Source organism: Dromaius novaehollandiae, chromosome 18 (assembly GCF_036370855.1).
Source record: "Dromaius novaehollandiae isolate bDroNov1 chromosome 18, bDroNov1.hap1, whole genome shotgun sequence".
NCBI classification, from domain to species: Eukaryota; Metazoa; Chordata; class Aves; order Casuariiformes; family Dromaiidae; genus Dromaius; species Dromaius novaehollandiae.
This window is the reverse complement of record NC_088115.1, coordinates 14,028,157-14,041,543: the sequence shown is the minus strand read 5'-3', so window position 1 is coordinate 14,041,543 and position 13,387 is coordinate 14,028,157. Positions and strand designations below refer to the sequence as shown.

Sequence of the window (13,387 nt, the reverse complement as noted above, 5' to 3'; positions counted from 1 at the left end):
CGAGCTGCTGCGGACGGGGCGGCCTGTGACCTCGGACACGACGTCCCTCTTGGCACGGCCTAGCTGAGATACGCTGCGATGAAAACGAGAGATGCTGAGGCGGAAAAGTAGAGTGGAAAGAGAATAAAGGCGGGCTCCGTTTTGTCTCCGGTTTTAGATTTTAAAGCACCCTTGGAAAGGAGCCTCTTAGCTTTGTGTTTATACAATGCCGAGTGCATTATACAATTATGCCTAGCACAATGGCATCCTGACTTATGACTGCAACTCTTAGACATGTTATATAATATTAACAATTTCCTAATCTTTGTTTTTTCTTCCCCCCTTGCAGGCGGAGCAGATGTTGCAAGTTTATCCTAAGTCTGAAATGGAATATTTGAGGTGGTGACTCTGCTGTCAGAGCCACGACGGCCAGCTCGGTCCCGGTGGGCTCACAGCAGTTTTCTGTGTGAAAACCATCATAACGAGCAGAAGGTACTTTCAGTGCGATGGGTAGCAGCGTCACCCGGAGGGATGGACAGTGATCAGGACATCAGTTATGCTGGAGTGTGTTAGATGGGCAGCCGCAAATGTGCCCCCTGCCATACTTAAGAACCCCACCTTAAAAAAGCCCCTAAGGAAAAGAAAAGATAGGCCTTCCTACAGCAACACTTTAAATACATGTTTTGTTATGGAACACTGGAGGAGGTAAAAATAAGAAAGGGTTGGGGAGAAGAGGTGCGAAGAAATGGGCCCTTAGAAAAAATACTTACAGCTACACTAGTGGCAAAGATGTCTGTTTACGCTCCAGCAAAATATTGATGCCAAAGGTATAAAATCGTGTAAAAAGGTTCCACTGAGAATACATCTGTAATTATAAGCAGTGCTACCAGTGCTTTTTTTCATGGGCTGGAAAATGTGTATTGTAGCAGATTTTTATACTGCAACCTCACACTGTTTTGTTTCCCAGCACTCCCCTAGTGACTGAGATCATATTAGGCTGTAGTTCATCAGGATTTTGCCATTTTTAGCTGTAAGGGCCAAAATCTGAAGGAGACTGTAACCCTCAATTAGTAATATGTTTGTATAACTTTCTCATGTTGAAAGTGATTGTTTGGGGTGAGAGAAATATGCTGCTGTATGTGATCTTTCATGCCAAACTTCCAACTAGAGCAGATCTTTATAGCCAAGCAATAAATCCCTGAAATGAAAGGTTTACGATGGAAATGCTGACAAACCCTTAACTAACACATTACAAATGGCAGTGTTACAATTCAGTAGCTATAAGCTAAACTAGCAGCAGCATGGGTAGCTTTTGAGTATTGCCATAGTAAGCCAACTGCGTCCTGTGCACCTTGTCTGTATGAGGATGTGTAGTGAAGCTATAGTTCTTAATTTGACTTGTAATCTTTCTAATGAGTGGTTGTTAGGCTAACTTGCATGTGGGGGAAAAATGAGTGCTCTTGCTTTGATATTCATGAAGAATTTTTTGGATGGCCATTCGAAGAACATCCATCAAGCAAGAACAAGAACTCAGTTGTTTTAATGCATTTTTTCCTATAGAGGGTGGAGTCCTTTTTCTTTGCAGTTTTACAAAGCATTCTGCTTGCCCCCTCGCTGGCTGGCAGACAAAGTCCTGCATTCCAGGACGTCTCCGTTGCACACATGGGCTGGGACAGCATAGCAGAACACAGAAACGTGGTGAATTGCTCAAATCCACCAAATGTAAAAAACAATTAAAATGTACATTTTTATCTTCGCTATTCCCCCTACCCCATAGGCATGCAGGGCAACTTGAGTATTACTGCAGTATTGCCTACAGTCCTTCACTGAAATTAGGGCACTCTTGTGCGGTACCTTGCCAATGCTGAGTAAAATTTTCTCCAGGCTTAGTTTAGTCTGAGCCTGGAACCTGCAAAGACTTGTCCATATGTCATGTGCTGTGCAGTAATTCATATGCATATGGTTCGACTCTGTACAGAGTTCATCTCGTGGACAAGTCTTGGCAGGATAAGGTGGGACGGAGGTGGTATGGATGGTGAGGTTTGGGCTGTACAGCAACACAGTTGCTGCCCTGAAGCATATGATCCGCACCAGGCGATTATAGAGAGCTGCAGGCCTTCCCTGGTGCCTGCAGTAAATCCATCCCTGATCAAAACACAAATGATGATGTCAAAGTGTGACCTGGTGTAACTAGAACTAGTCTCAATAGACAAACTCCTGTGGACTTCCTTAGAAATTGCATCAAGCCCACAGTGCTGTGAATAAGCTAATATGTCAACTTTGAATTGAGTGGTACCAAAAGACTTTTATTATCTCTATTGTTAAATGAAGCAGCACTGACAGCAAGATTGCTCTGGTGAACATAGCGCCCAGCCTTTATGCTAGCTCTATGTGAAGGCCTCTGCTTTTAGCTTCCCAGTGACATATCTTTTTCACTTTTAAATTCTAAATTCTGTAGATAATATGACCAAGTTTCTTTTTTCCCTAGCTAAGATTCAGCCTGCTCCTGTTCAGTAGCAGGTTCAAGTCTCTGGTTTTCAAACCATCTCCTTTGGTCAAAAGCATTTTTGAGTTGTGGAAAAGGCCATTTGTCTTCTGAGCACTTTTAAAGTAATTTTTAAACACAGCTTGAGTTGCTGGTTGCCTGGTTTGTTTATAATAGAACACTTTGATTAGCTGTGTAGCAGTTAGTTCATCAGAGCAGATGTTGAAGTAGAACAGAAAAATCCTTTCTTGCATGGTTACATATCTAAAAACTGAAAGGCGGTGGACAGAATAACTAGGTTCATTATACAAGCCTATATGTTCATATAATTAAATTAGTAGGAACATAACTTTAAGCATTTTGTTTTGTCAATAAGTAGCGTCATGTCTGTATGCAGACCTATGCAATGACTTCTTATAAAGGAACTTACCGGTTTGTCTACATGAAGTAAATGTCAGAGCGTAGGATATGTTAATTCTGTATCACGGTGATAAACCATCAGAGGGCATCTGCTGCTATTATTTGCTTTGTTCATGGTCCATTAATGTACGCTTGTATGGCATACCTTAAGCATCTGTAATGCTTATAGTGGAGTCGGTATTGATTCTGATCACCGTTTGCTAGTTGGGAGGTTCACATGCTACAAGCAACACTTAACCGCAACCCACAGAAGTTTTGGACAACTAATTAAGTAGAGCATATACTGCAAGCTGCCTGAAAATAAAGCAGCTCCAAGGAATGAAAAGAAACTTAGTTTTATGATTAATCTATAAGGCTGAATGAAGAATCTGATTTCCAGATCTGTCTGACAGTAACTTTTTCCTGTGGTGTTTACTATCTGTATATAATCATTCAAATTTTATACATGTCTATGGTTTGTTTATTCCTGCTTTCAGCTTGCTTTTTCATTACTATGCTATGAAATGAATTTGCTGCACAGAAATTTGATAAACATGCTGTGGCTTCAGGACACTACTGAAAAATCTAATCACATTTGTAAACTGATTTACATTGAAATATGTATGTTTTAAATATGAAGACTTCATTTTCGGTGTTTGCTTTGATCAGGGCACTTGGAAGGCATGCTATGTCATGTGGCACTTCTGTCCAGTAAAAATACAATTAGAAGCTTCAGTTTCAATGTTTGCTTGTGAATAATCTACAGGCCAAAAATTAATTCCAGCAATCTGTTCGCACACAATGGCAAGCTTAAAGCTGTTTCCTTAAAATTTTCCCACTTTACTCTTGCATGACTATTGTCAAGTTTCTTTATCTCTGTATTTCAATTTCTTACTCAGTGGGAAGGAATATGCTTTTCCCTAGTTCACATCCCATCATTAAGAATTCTTATGCTGACGTTTAGAAAACACAGATTGTGGTCTACCACATGCTCTTCATATGTATGGTTTATAACTGTTATGGCATATACAGTGTGAAACAGAAAGGAGTAAAATTGGTGTCTGAAACACCTCTGAGGTTCTTGTATGCCAAGACCAGATATTTGCTCTCAAAATAAGTTTTTACAGAATGTCACACAGTGTAAATATGCCATAACTATTGCCACTCTAAAGTTGGCCTCTAAAGCTGTTGTGTACTTTGGATGACAACTATGTGCAGGGAAGGATAGAAGTCACCGTGCCTGGGAAGTGGGATCTTCCAAAAACAATACACATTACCAATAAAGAAATCAAGCAGAGCAAAGGAGCTTCGTTAGTCAGCTTCCACAGAGCAGGAAGATGGGATGAGCTCCAACAGTACCTCTAAAGAATCACTCAGTGACTATTTCTGTTTCCTTTATTTCCGGTTTGCATTTTTATTGGATTGTGCTGATCCAGCTATCATCTCCTTCCATGGGAATGGAAACTGTGGAAAAGGAAGGATATTGTGGGGCAAGCATGAAGAGGGTTTGGCTTAGTCTGTTCCTGTGAGTGTGATGATGGCATTTAGAAGCACCAGGCAAGAGAATGACATTAAGTGTTATCCTGTCCCCAGACAGTACCCCATGACATATCCTATAATTTTTTTTAATTGACAGAGCGGTGAGCCACAATAAAGAAGCAAAGTAACTGGATGTGGAGAGGGAAGGTATGCCCACACCAACTGAACGCTTTCTGGATTCTTCTCTATTTAAGTGGACAGCTCTGCTATAGCTTTGAAGAAAACATTGAAACCAAAGTTGATAAGAAGCAATGCAGTGGTGCTGGCTTGAGTTCAGAGAAGGTGTGCAGCAGTAGTGCTGAGAGGTAAGCTGCTCCTCTGTCTTACTGCTGATATATCGCAGCTGTCAGCACTGCCGGCTGTTTCCCTAATGCTTCTGGGGTACAAAGCTCTGATACGGCCATGCCAGAAGAAAACAAAGAATAGTAAGAGTAAGCACAGTAAAGGGTATGCTTGATATGGGGCAGGCAGACAAGGAAATGCCCTTTGCTATAGAAGATAAACTATAGGAGATTCTCCAAGACAAAAGGGACTAGCTGGAGGAAGGGATGCCCCCAAGGGAACGTCTGGGGAAGGAGCTTGAAGAAAAGACAAAGCAAATAGTGGGTGCAGATGCTAAAGAGAATAAGGTGCTTGCCCTCTAAGAGAGGAGGTGATAAACAATGAGCCATCCTAAGCAACTAGTAGCTTATGGGAGGAAAGACCATCTGCTCTTTCCCAGCCTGAATGGTGCAAAATGATATCCTGCATTCTTTTGTTCTCCAGTTTAAAGGGAATTGTAGGCTGTGAGCATTTTGAAAGCCAAATAGAGTTCCTGAGAGTTCAGCTACATCTTACCTTTTGTTTGGACTTCCTCTGTCTCTCTCTTCTCAAGCATTTTCTCTTACAGCCATTAGTACATAGTGCATTTTTTCACTTAATATCTTAAATAGTTGGATCGAAAGAACAGGAGAATATTGCAGTTAGCAGAAGTTAAACTACACTATGCCAGTGCATGTAGAATAGGGAGTTGGTGAAAGTGGTCTTGTGGCTTTAACCAGATAGCTGAGGAATTCATATAGGATAACATGATCCATGAAGTACGTGCAGCTCATAGAAGTCAGTACCCTCATAAGCAAAGCCTGCTTACAACTTAAATAACCTAGATAATAATGAAGTCTTAGAGCTGTAAACACTGGTAGATAAGAATAATGGGTTGAGCATGCTGTTCCAGGACAGGTGAGGGTGAAAGGACTAGTCTCCTTTAACCTAAACAAATGGGATAAAGAAATGGAGGTGCAAGAATTATCGGATATATCTTGAATTGCTAAAAGAGGCTGACCTTAAGATGTAAGAGCAAGATAGGATTTTTTTTAAATATTAGTACTCAGAGACACACAAACCAAAGCAGCTTCATATCACTGTCTGCAGAAGGTGTTCTTATATGGCATATCTTATATTGCATGTCCTTTTTTTCTGGAATTTGCTATCAGAAGACAGACAGATGTGCTCTGATTGACATTTTTGTCTCATAAAAAGCCTGAAATTTCACCAGATGTGTTTTACATGGTCACATTTTTGATGTGTTGCCATGCAGAGGTCTGTGCCCTGACATGTACCCTGCATGCAGACATGTACCCTGCATGCAGACATGTACCCTGCATGCAGACATGTACCCTGCATGCAGACATGTACCCTGCATGCAGACATGTACCCTGCATGCAGACATGTACCCTGCATGCAGACATGTACCCTGCATGCAGACATGTACCCTGCATGCAGACATGTACCCTGCATGCAGACATGTACCCTGCATGCAGACATGTAGAAAGCTCTCATCAGAGCTCCCGTACCCTCTCTCATGTGTCTTAGGGCAGAGCTAAGCATTGTATCTTTTTTATTTTATTTTTTTTGACTGCTAGTGTGGATTTTGATGCTAATACATTGCTTACTCTTTTCCTGTCTGGATTTCCTTCTCTCTGTATTACATGCATGTATATATAATAGGTTCCCTGTTTATTTTGGTTAAGTAATTGACCAAAATATATCCTTTATGTGTCATATGAGCACTTAGTTCAGTCTTTAGTTGCAGACCTTTTGTGCTCTGCCAGAATTGCAGTGTTTGCTCTTGGTCCTTTCAGTGCAGCTGTTTCAGCGGTGTACATCAGCCAGCCTCTCTGAGACAGTACCCAGAGAGCTTCATATTCTTGGGCCTGTGATTGCTCAGCTCCACTTGGGAGTTAGAAATTTAAATATCTTTGGGATTGTAGCTGCAGTCTTCAGTCTCCTTTGTATTAAGACTTGCAGGTCCTTTGCCAGCCCTCATTTGAACATCTAGCAGTGTTCATTGGCTTTGTCCTGAGGAGCAGTAATCGGCAAATTCAGACTCTTGACCTTCTAAATTCTGTTTGGCTGTGTCTGTGTAGAGAAAAGGCAAGCACTTCTCCATGCACAAATATCCTACCCCTTTCATAAGGCTTAGTGAAAGCAGCATACACACTATACAGAGAGCCAAGTGAGAGTGCTTTTAAATGACTCCTTTGAGGTTCCTTTAAGATGAGTGCCTTTTGGCATAATTAAATAAATGCCAACTGAATTGCATTCATCTCGGTGCAATTGTCTCTTGTTCCTAGGCAGGTAGAGGTGGGGGCAGGACAGAGATGTGTACCTTGGGAGCAAGAGCCACCAGACCTGCGATGCTGCTCAGTAACAGTGATTTGATTGCTCTTAACTCCATGATAGATGTAGTCACAACCTTTGGCCCAATAGATGTTGGTCTATAGCAAGTCACCTGCCTCATATCCTTCCTCAGCAGCGGCTTTCTAACTGGCTTAGGTATGTTTCTTTCACCTTGCAGTACTGCTTTGTACTTTGGACTTTGTCTCTTGCTGTTTTTTCCTGACTCCTTCATTCCACCAGTAAAGATGGCGCCTGTATCAAGCTGACAAGAAATAAACTCTCAGGACTAATGCTTAAAAGCTCCTTACCCCAAGCCCTTAGCTTTTGAAACAAAATGAATTGCAGGCTGTTTTACTTGGAAAAAAGAGTTCAACCATAAATCATTCTTTGCTCTGGATTCCCCCATCAGATGCAGAGCTCTGTCTGTACATGCTCCTATCAAGGGGCTTTTTGTGAGAGGACTTAGTGAAGCTAGCCCCATGCAAAGTACCACGCACGCGAGTGAGCGATAGGTGTTTACAAGGGCTTTAGGCTCCAGTTCTGAGTGCCGCGAGAATAGAGGGCTTTGTGTGGGAATGCACCCAAGACAAACCTCGCTGCCAGACTAGAGCCTGCCTGTAAGCTCTTCAGGGTAGGGATGGTCTTTATCATTCTGTATGTACAACAACCACCACATGAGTGTTTTTCTTGAGGTGGTTTATTAAACCTTTATTATATTTATGTAGCTCCCAGGGTAATATGATCTGACATTAATTACTGGAGCCTGTTTTCTTTGTGAATACATTTGAAGAGTTTGTCAAAAGCCTGTGGTAGTATTTTGTGCTCCTGTTCAACACGATACAAATTTGAATGACTCAATATAAACATTGACATCAGCAGGCCTTGAGCATGTGCTGAAAGTGAAGATCACTTGTGAGCTGTGCTTTGTAGGGGGGGCTAAAGCTCTGAAGTTAACTGTCGTGTCTGGGGGCCTCGCTGCCCACTTCAGCCGTGCACCTTGGAGCTCCTTTGCCTGACTGCTTTGCCAAAGCTGGAGCTCTTGGCCGAGCATGCAGCCCTGCCTCAGCTGTGATTGCCAGCTGCCTTTTTGGTAATAGCTGTAATGCTACACGCTGTCCTGGGCCTGCCCAGGTTTTGGAGAGGAGGTGACCTGGAAATTCCAGGTACTGAAGGTACAAGGGAAGGAGTTGTGTTGCTCAAATATTGAGGGCTAGAAGATCATGCCTAACCGACAGCCAGGAAAAGGAAGGAAGAGAAGGAGGAATCTACTATAAAAATGTTCTCGAACACTGCTGAATGAGGTTTAGCAGCTCAAAATGTGAGATTCTCAGAAAAGCAGTGCTAAATAAGGACAGGTAGCAGCCTCTGTCTGAAGGGATATTTTTATTGGGTTGGCAGCAGGAAGCATAATTTTCTTTAAATGACATGTATATCTAGAGTATACCTAAATACAAAGTCAGCCAGTGCTGCGCTTACCTAAAACAGGAAATTATACTTCATAATCTATACAGCAAAATTTACTGGGAAAGGAACATAACTAGTGTTGGGCAAGTGTTTGACAACCACTGAGTTGAGAAGATGCTGCCATACACAGTATGAACAGTGGTGAAAAGCACCTGCTTCCTGCTGCATTTCATTAACTAGAGGGACACCTTTGCTTAGCGCTAGACTCCTGTGAGGCAAATAAAATCCTGCCTTTCAAAACAGCCTGCTACAGAACAACCCCTCTGCCCTGTGTAAATTTTGCATGACTGCTTATCCAGCATCCTTGCACTGCCAGTCCTAAGAAAACAAATTGACACCAGTGCTGGCGGCGATTACCTGAGGGAGGTTCACGATTCTCCCTCAGCAGCTAGCCTGGTTCTTCAGCCGCAGCCGGACAAAATGAGAGTTTGCTTAATGTTCGTATGAGCAAAAAAGCAGTTTGCCCTTTGGTATTTTCTGGATGAGAACTTGATACAATTCTGCTTGTTTTGCAAAACTGATTTAAAATAGGCATTTTGATTGTTTTTTCTACAAATGTGAGGTATCATTCATGACCAGAATGAATATATGTTTGTATAGACATGGCTATAATTACAGTATTCTATATGCATTGCATACAATGTATGTATTATCCTTGTATCCTCTGGCACTAATATTGTCAAGAGGCTGTAGATGCTTCATTTTGAAAACTTGAGTTTTTTTCAGAGGTTTCTAACTTCCCATAAAAGTTTATTCTGAGTTGAAACTCTCTGTGCCAGGTCTTAGGCCAAGACTGAAATTTCTTTTATGAAATTATATTTTGAGCCAGCTTTAATGTTGTCATAGAAAGTGGATAAAGGCACAAAATAAAATTTTGTTCATGCAGGATGGCTTGCATGCCATAAGCAAAACTGACTCTTAAAGGACTTGCATTTTGGGTAACCATTTATTGAGGTGCAAAATACTGCCGTTCTGAACAGCACTTTAACTTCTTTTCTTTTTCCACGGGTATAAATGGCTGTCAGTATTGCTCTGTGCTTCATAATCATGCCCTGCGTCTAAATTTCAAGTAAGTTTTGGTGGCAAAGAGTTCATGGCTTTGGTAGGCTGGCAAAACACACTTCAGCTGGGGTGTTGAAATAGGTATGCTGGCTGCAGAGTTTTAAAAACAGTACAGAGGAAATACAGAAGGAGGTTGGTGTTCACACAGTTTAATTTTAACCTCCTTATAGTTCAGGAAAAGGAGTTAGGCCTCTAAATTAGGTGCTCAGAATTACCGTTGAAGAGCTTCCCTGACAGAGTCTGGGATCATGTGGATGCATCATCTTTGTGCTTATATGCAGGTTTATTGATGCAAGCACATCCTTTCCAGTAAACATGGAATCTATTTCTTCTTTAAAGTATTTTCTGCCTTCTTATGAGCTGTTGCATCTGCTCCAAAGGATGGAATAATGGTTCACAAGCAAAGCTACCTGATTTCTGAGGTGGTCTCTGGATTAAACTGTTCATGGCAACTGTCTGAGTGCCCCTTTAGACTTCTTTTGTATGAAGGAGGGAAGAATAGCTGACCTGAAGGAAAGGCCTAAATAATCTGCTGTCGAGTTTCACCTGCACTGACAGGTACATCCAGGTCAGCATGAAAATCCTTAATTAAACCTAAAAAAATTCCAGACAATCTGCCTTTTTAACAGTTTTGTTTTGTTTCTGTCAGGACGAAACTACAATAGGTGAACTGAGCTGGGAAGCAGCAGCAGTTTCTGATGTGGTTTCTGCTACAGCTTGGCACCCCTGTTGTTCATAATGATGTACCATACCACATACTGACTTGCAGCCGAACAAAACTAACAATAACAAAAAAGGCACAAGCATATTACTGTGGTTTTATTCTCCCAGTCTATGTTCTATTGAAAAGCAGGGCACATGGGAAATGCTGTCTCCTGATAGAACTGGGACACAATGGGTAACTCTGTTTTCATATATAATTTGGTTCTACCTGGCACAGTCTCTAATAGCAATCCTTCAAAGAAATAAAAGAACAGTTCTTCAATGCAATCCTGCAGCAGTGAGAAACCAGGCTGTTAGCACAAGCAGAAAACCTGGCACCAGCTCTCTTCCAGTACTCTTAAAGAGAATTACAATGTTCGAGCGCTTACAGATCACCAGTTAGGGTACAGAAGAATCCTTTTGTTGGTTGAGAACATCTGTGCCTTCTTATAGCATGACAAAAGCATGTATGATTTATGGTATAAATGCTGTTTCTTTTTTTATTTCTGCTTTCTGGAAAGTGAAGGTACTCTTAGATCCAGTCCAGACAGAGTAATCTTCTCCTGAATAGCCTGCCAGAGACTGGTAATACTCAAAGTAAAGTAGCCTTTAGGTTACAGTTGTACAGTCTCCGCTGCAACAGTGACGTTTCCAAGGTCAGGAGAGCGTCTGCAGCAGAGTAAAGGCACAAATGTAACCAATGCACAAGCCAACATTTTGCATGAGAAAACTGATCTAAACATTAACAAAAAATGGGCAAGGAGTAGTATTCAAGTCAGTTAATAAGCAGATGGTAGGTCCAAAGGAAGATGTAAAACAGAGTTCAGTTTTGTCTGTATTTGAATCTCTGAGCAATGTATGTGGTAGGCCTCTGATTCTCAAATCTCTTTTGCAGTGCTTTGATAAAAAGAGAAATGGTGAAAGAACAGTTGCTTACCTGAAGTTTCAGCATCCATGATCAAAATCATTTGAGCATTCCTAGGTTTTCTGCAGACTCTCTGATGAATGTGAAAGAGGAGTCAGAACAGGACCTTCTTCCCACCTGTGACATAAAAGCCATGCGGGAGCCAAAAGTGTAGTGACAGGAGAAGACCTGGGATCCACAAAACTGAAATCCAAGTATAGGGTTCCAGCTCTGGCCATCTGATTGTTATCTGCATGCAGAACTTGTTCTTCCTTCTTTACGCAGCACAACAAAGGATCCGTGGAACTCCCATATTTGATTTCAAGGAATAATGGCCATTCTGACATAGGCATTTCTCTCTTGCTCTGTTCCATATTCAGGTGTAGAATATATTGCACGATCATTTCTCTAGCAGGAATTTGCAGAAGGGTTCTTTGTGATTTTGATGTTTGCTTTTTAAATTAAAGGCTGAGTCACTACCTACTCAGAGAAAGGAAATTAAGTTACTTCATGTTTCCTTTTTGAAGCACTTTGTATTAGCATATTAGAACTTCAGCGTATTGAATGATCATTTCCATAATAAATTCCTTAGGTGAGAATCCAACAGCTGTGTACAACATTGAGCAATTCACAAGTATTCAGTGAAGCATTTCCATAAGATTCTCCAGAAAGAAAGTGAATGTCCATCTGCAGTTTATCAGGGAAGAAGTGCTATTCTACATGTGCTGCGATGGCTTCAGAGTTCCTGGTACAACGTAGATTAGTAAATCAGCAGAGTGTGATGAGAACTGGAAAAAAATCTCACCGTTTTGTCATGAGCCGTCAGTCATTTGTATACAGAAAGCAAACTTGAGACTTACTAGCATAAACACTGGCAAGATACTGGGTTCAGAAAAGATTTCTTTAAATTTTTGAATTATGTATTCCAAACTTAACCAAGCAGATAGAGTTTATATATGCCATGCAGAAACAGCATTCAAAGGAGCAGCTAGTGAAACACTATCACTTTAGCCTCAGCCATGACTATACTGGCTCCAAACAGTGATTTCTTTCAGCATTACTTAGATGAATCTCTTGTCTCTTTTAACCATCTCCTTCAGTTAGGTGGTGTTGGCTATGTGGAAACTGAAGATAGACTAACCACTGAAGCAAAGAGAAAAGGTTGGGGCTGCCTTATAACTGAAGAAAAAACTTCCTGCCATCTGGCACAAAAGTTGCCAAACGTTATTGCAAGGAACCACTCTGAATTCCTTAAACTGCTCAAGCAGTTGTGAGGGCTTGCAGCCTCACGCTCAGCACTGAGTGCTCTCAAGAGCTGTAGCCCAACTTAGCTGGAAAACTCCTCGAGCAGGTAACACAGTTCTCACACTAGCCTGGATCCCCCAGCCCCTTTGGTGGTCAGATAGACCTCGCTGTTCTCAAAGCCACCCCTCATGAATTACCTGCTATCTTTAAGAGAATTCCAGCTCAAACTTACTCCACAGATTATTCAGGAAAAGTATTTTACCTTCTCTTGTCAAACTCTTGTAATTTAGTCTAAGCACCAATTGTTTCAACTATGGAGTGTTTACACAACTCCCTCATCAGCAGGGAGAAGAAACATCCAAAATTTTAAAATAACTGCACAAATGTTACTGTCTCTTCCCTAATGCTTAACTGTTTTGCCAGGTGTAATCTCTCAATATGTTTGTTATGGACTGTACCCTTGACTGATGTTGATGAAAAGACCACTGATGTAGAAGTGAAAGCTTTGCCATTTTGAGGTAAGTAGCAACTATAGTTCTGTAGTCTAAGTTTCTGTAAAGAAGATAGGATACTTTGTACCTGTTGAACCTTTGTTCAATATTCATGCAGCTTTGTTGCATAATTCCCATTGCCTGGTTTTAGGTGCTTAAAACATTACATCAGTTAAGGAAGTAAAATTGCTTTCTCTTGAATTGAAAGTTTTTTTGCCAAGAAGTAAAAGTTGGAGATGTTTCTGATTGCCACTGTTTGAAATAGGGAATACGCATCCTTTTCTCACATGGAGACTCCTTTTGGCCTTCAACAAATTGCGTAACTCTTGCCCGGCCTTCTGTATCTATAAATGGAGATTATATTTAAGGCACCTGAACGTACAGGGATGTTGTAAAAATTAATTAGGTAATGGTTTTAATGTGCTTTGAAGATGAAAAGCATTGAAGTACTTTAGGTGA

General features: G+C 41.2%; 1 protein-coding gene across 1 annotated transcript in view; it reads left to right on the top strand.

Moving 5' to 3' along the window:
* Positions 1 to 12,894: 12,894 nt before the first annotated feature.
* ABCA5 (ATP binding cassette subfamily A member 5) overlaps positions 12,895 to 13,387 on the top strand; it is a 40,147-nt gene continuing 39,654 nt past the window's right edge. Inside the window, exon 1 of the mRNA XM_064522797.1 lies at positions 12,895 to 12,955. The gene's annotated coding sequence lies outside the window, so the exon portion shown is untranslated. The remainder of the gene's footprint in view (positions 12,956 to 13,387) is intronic.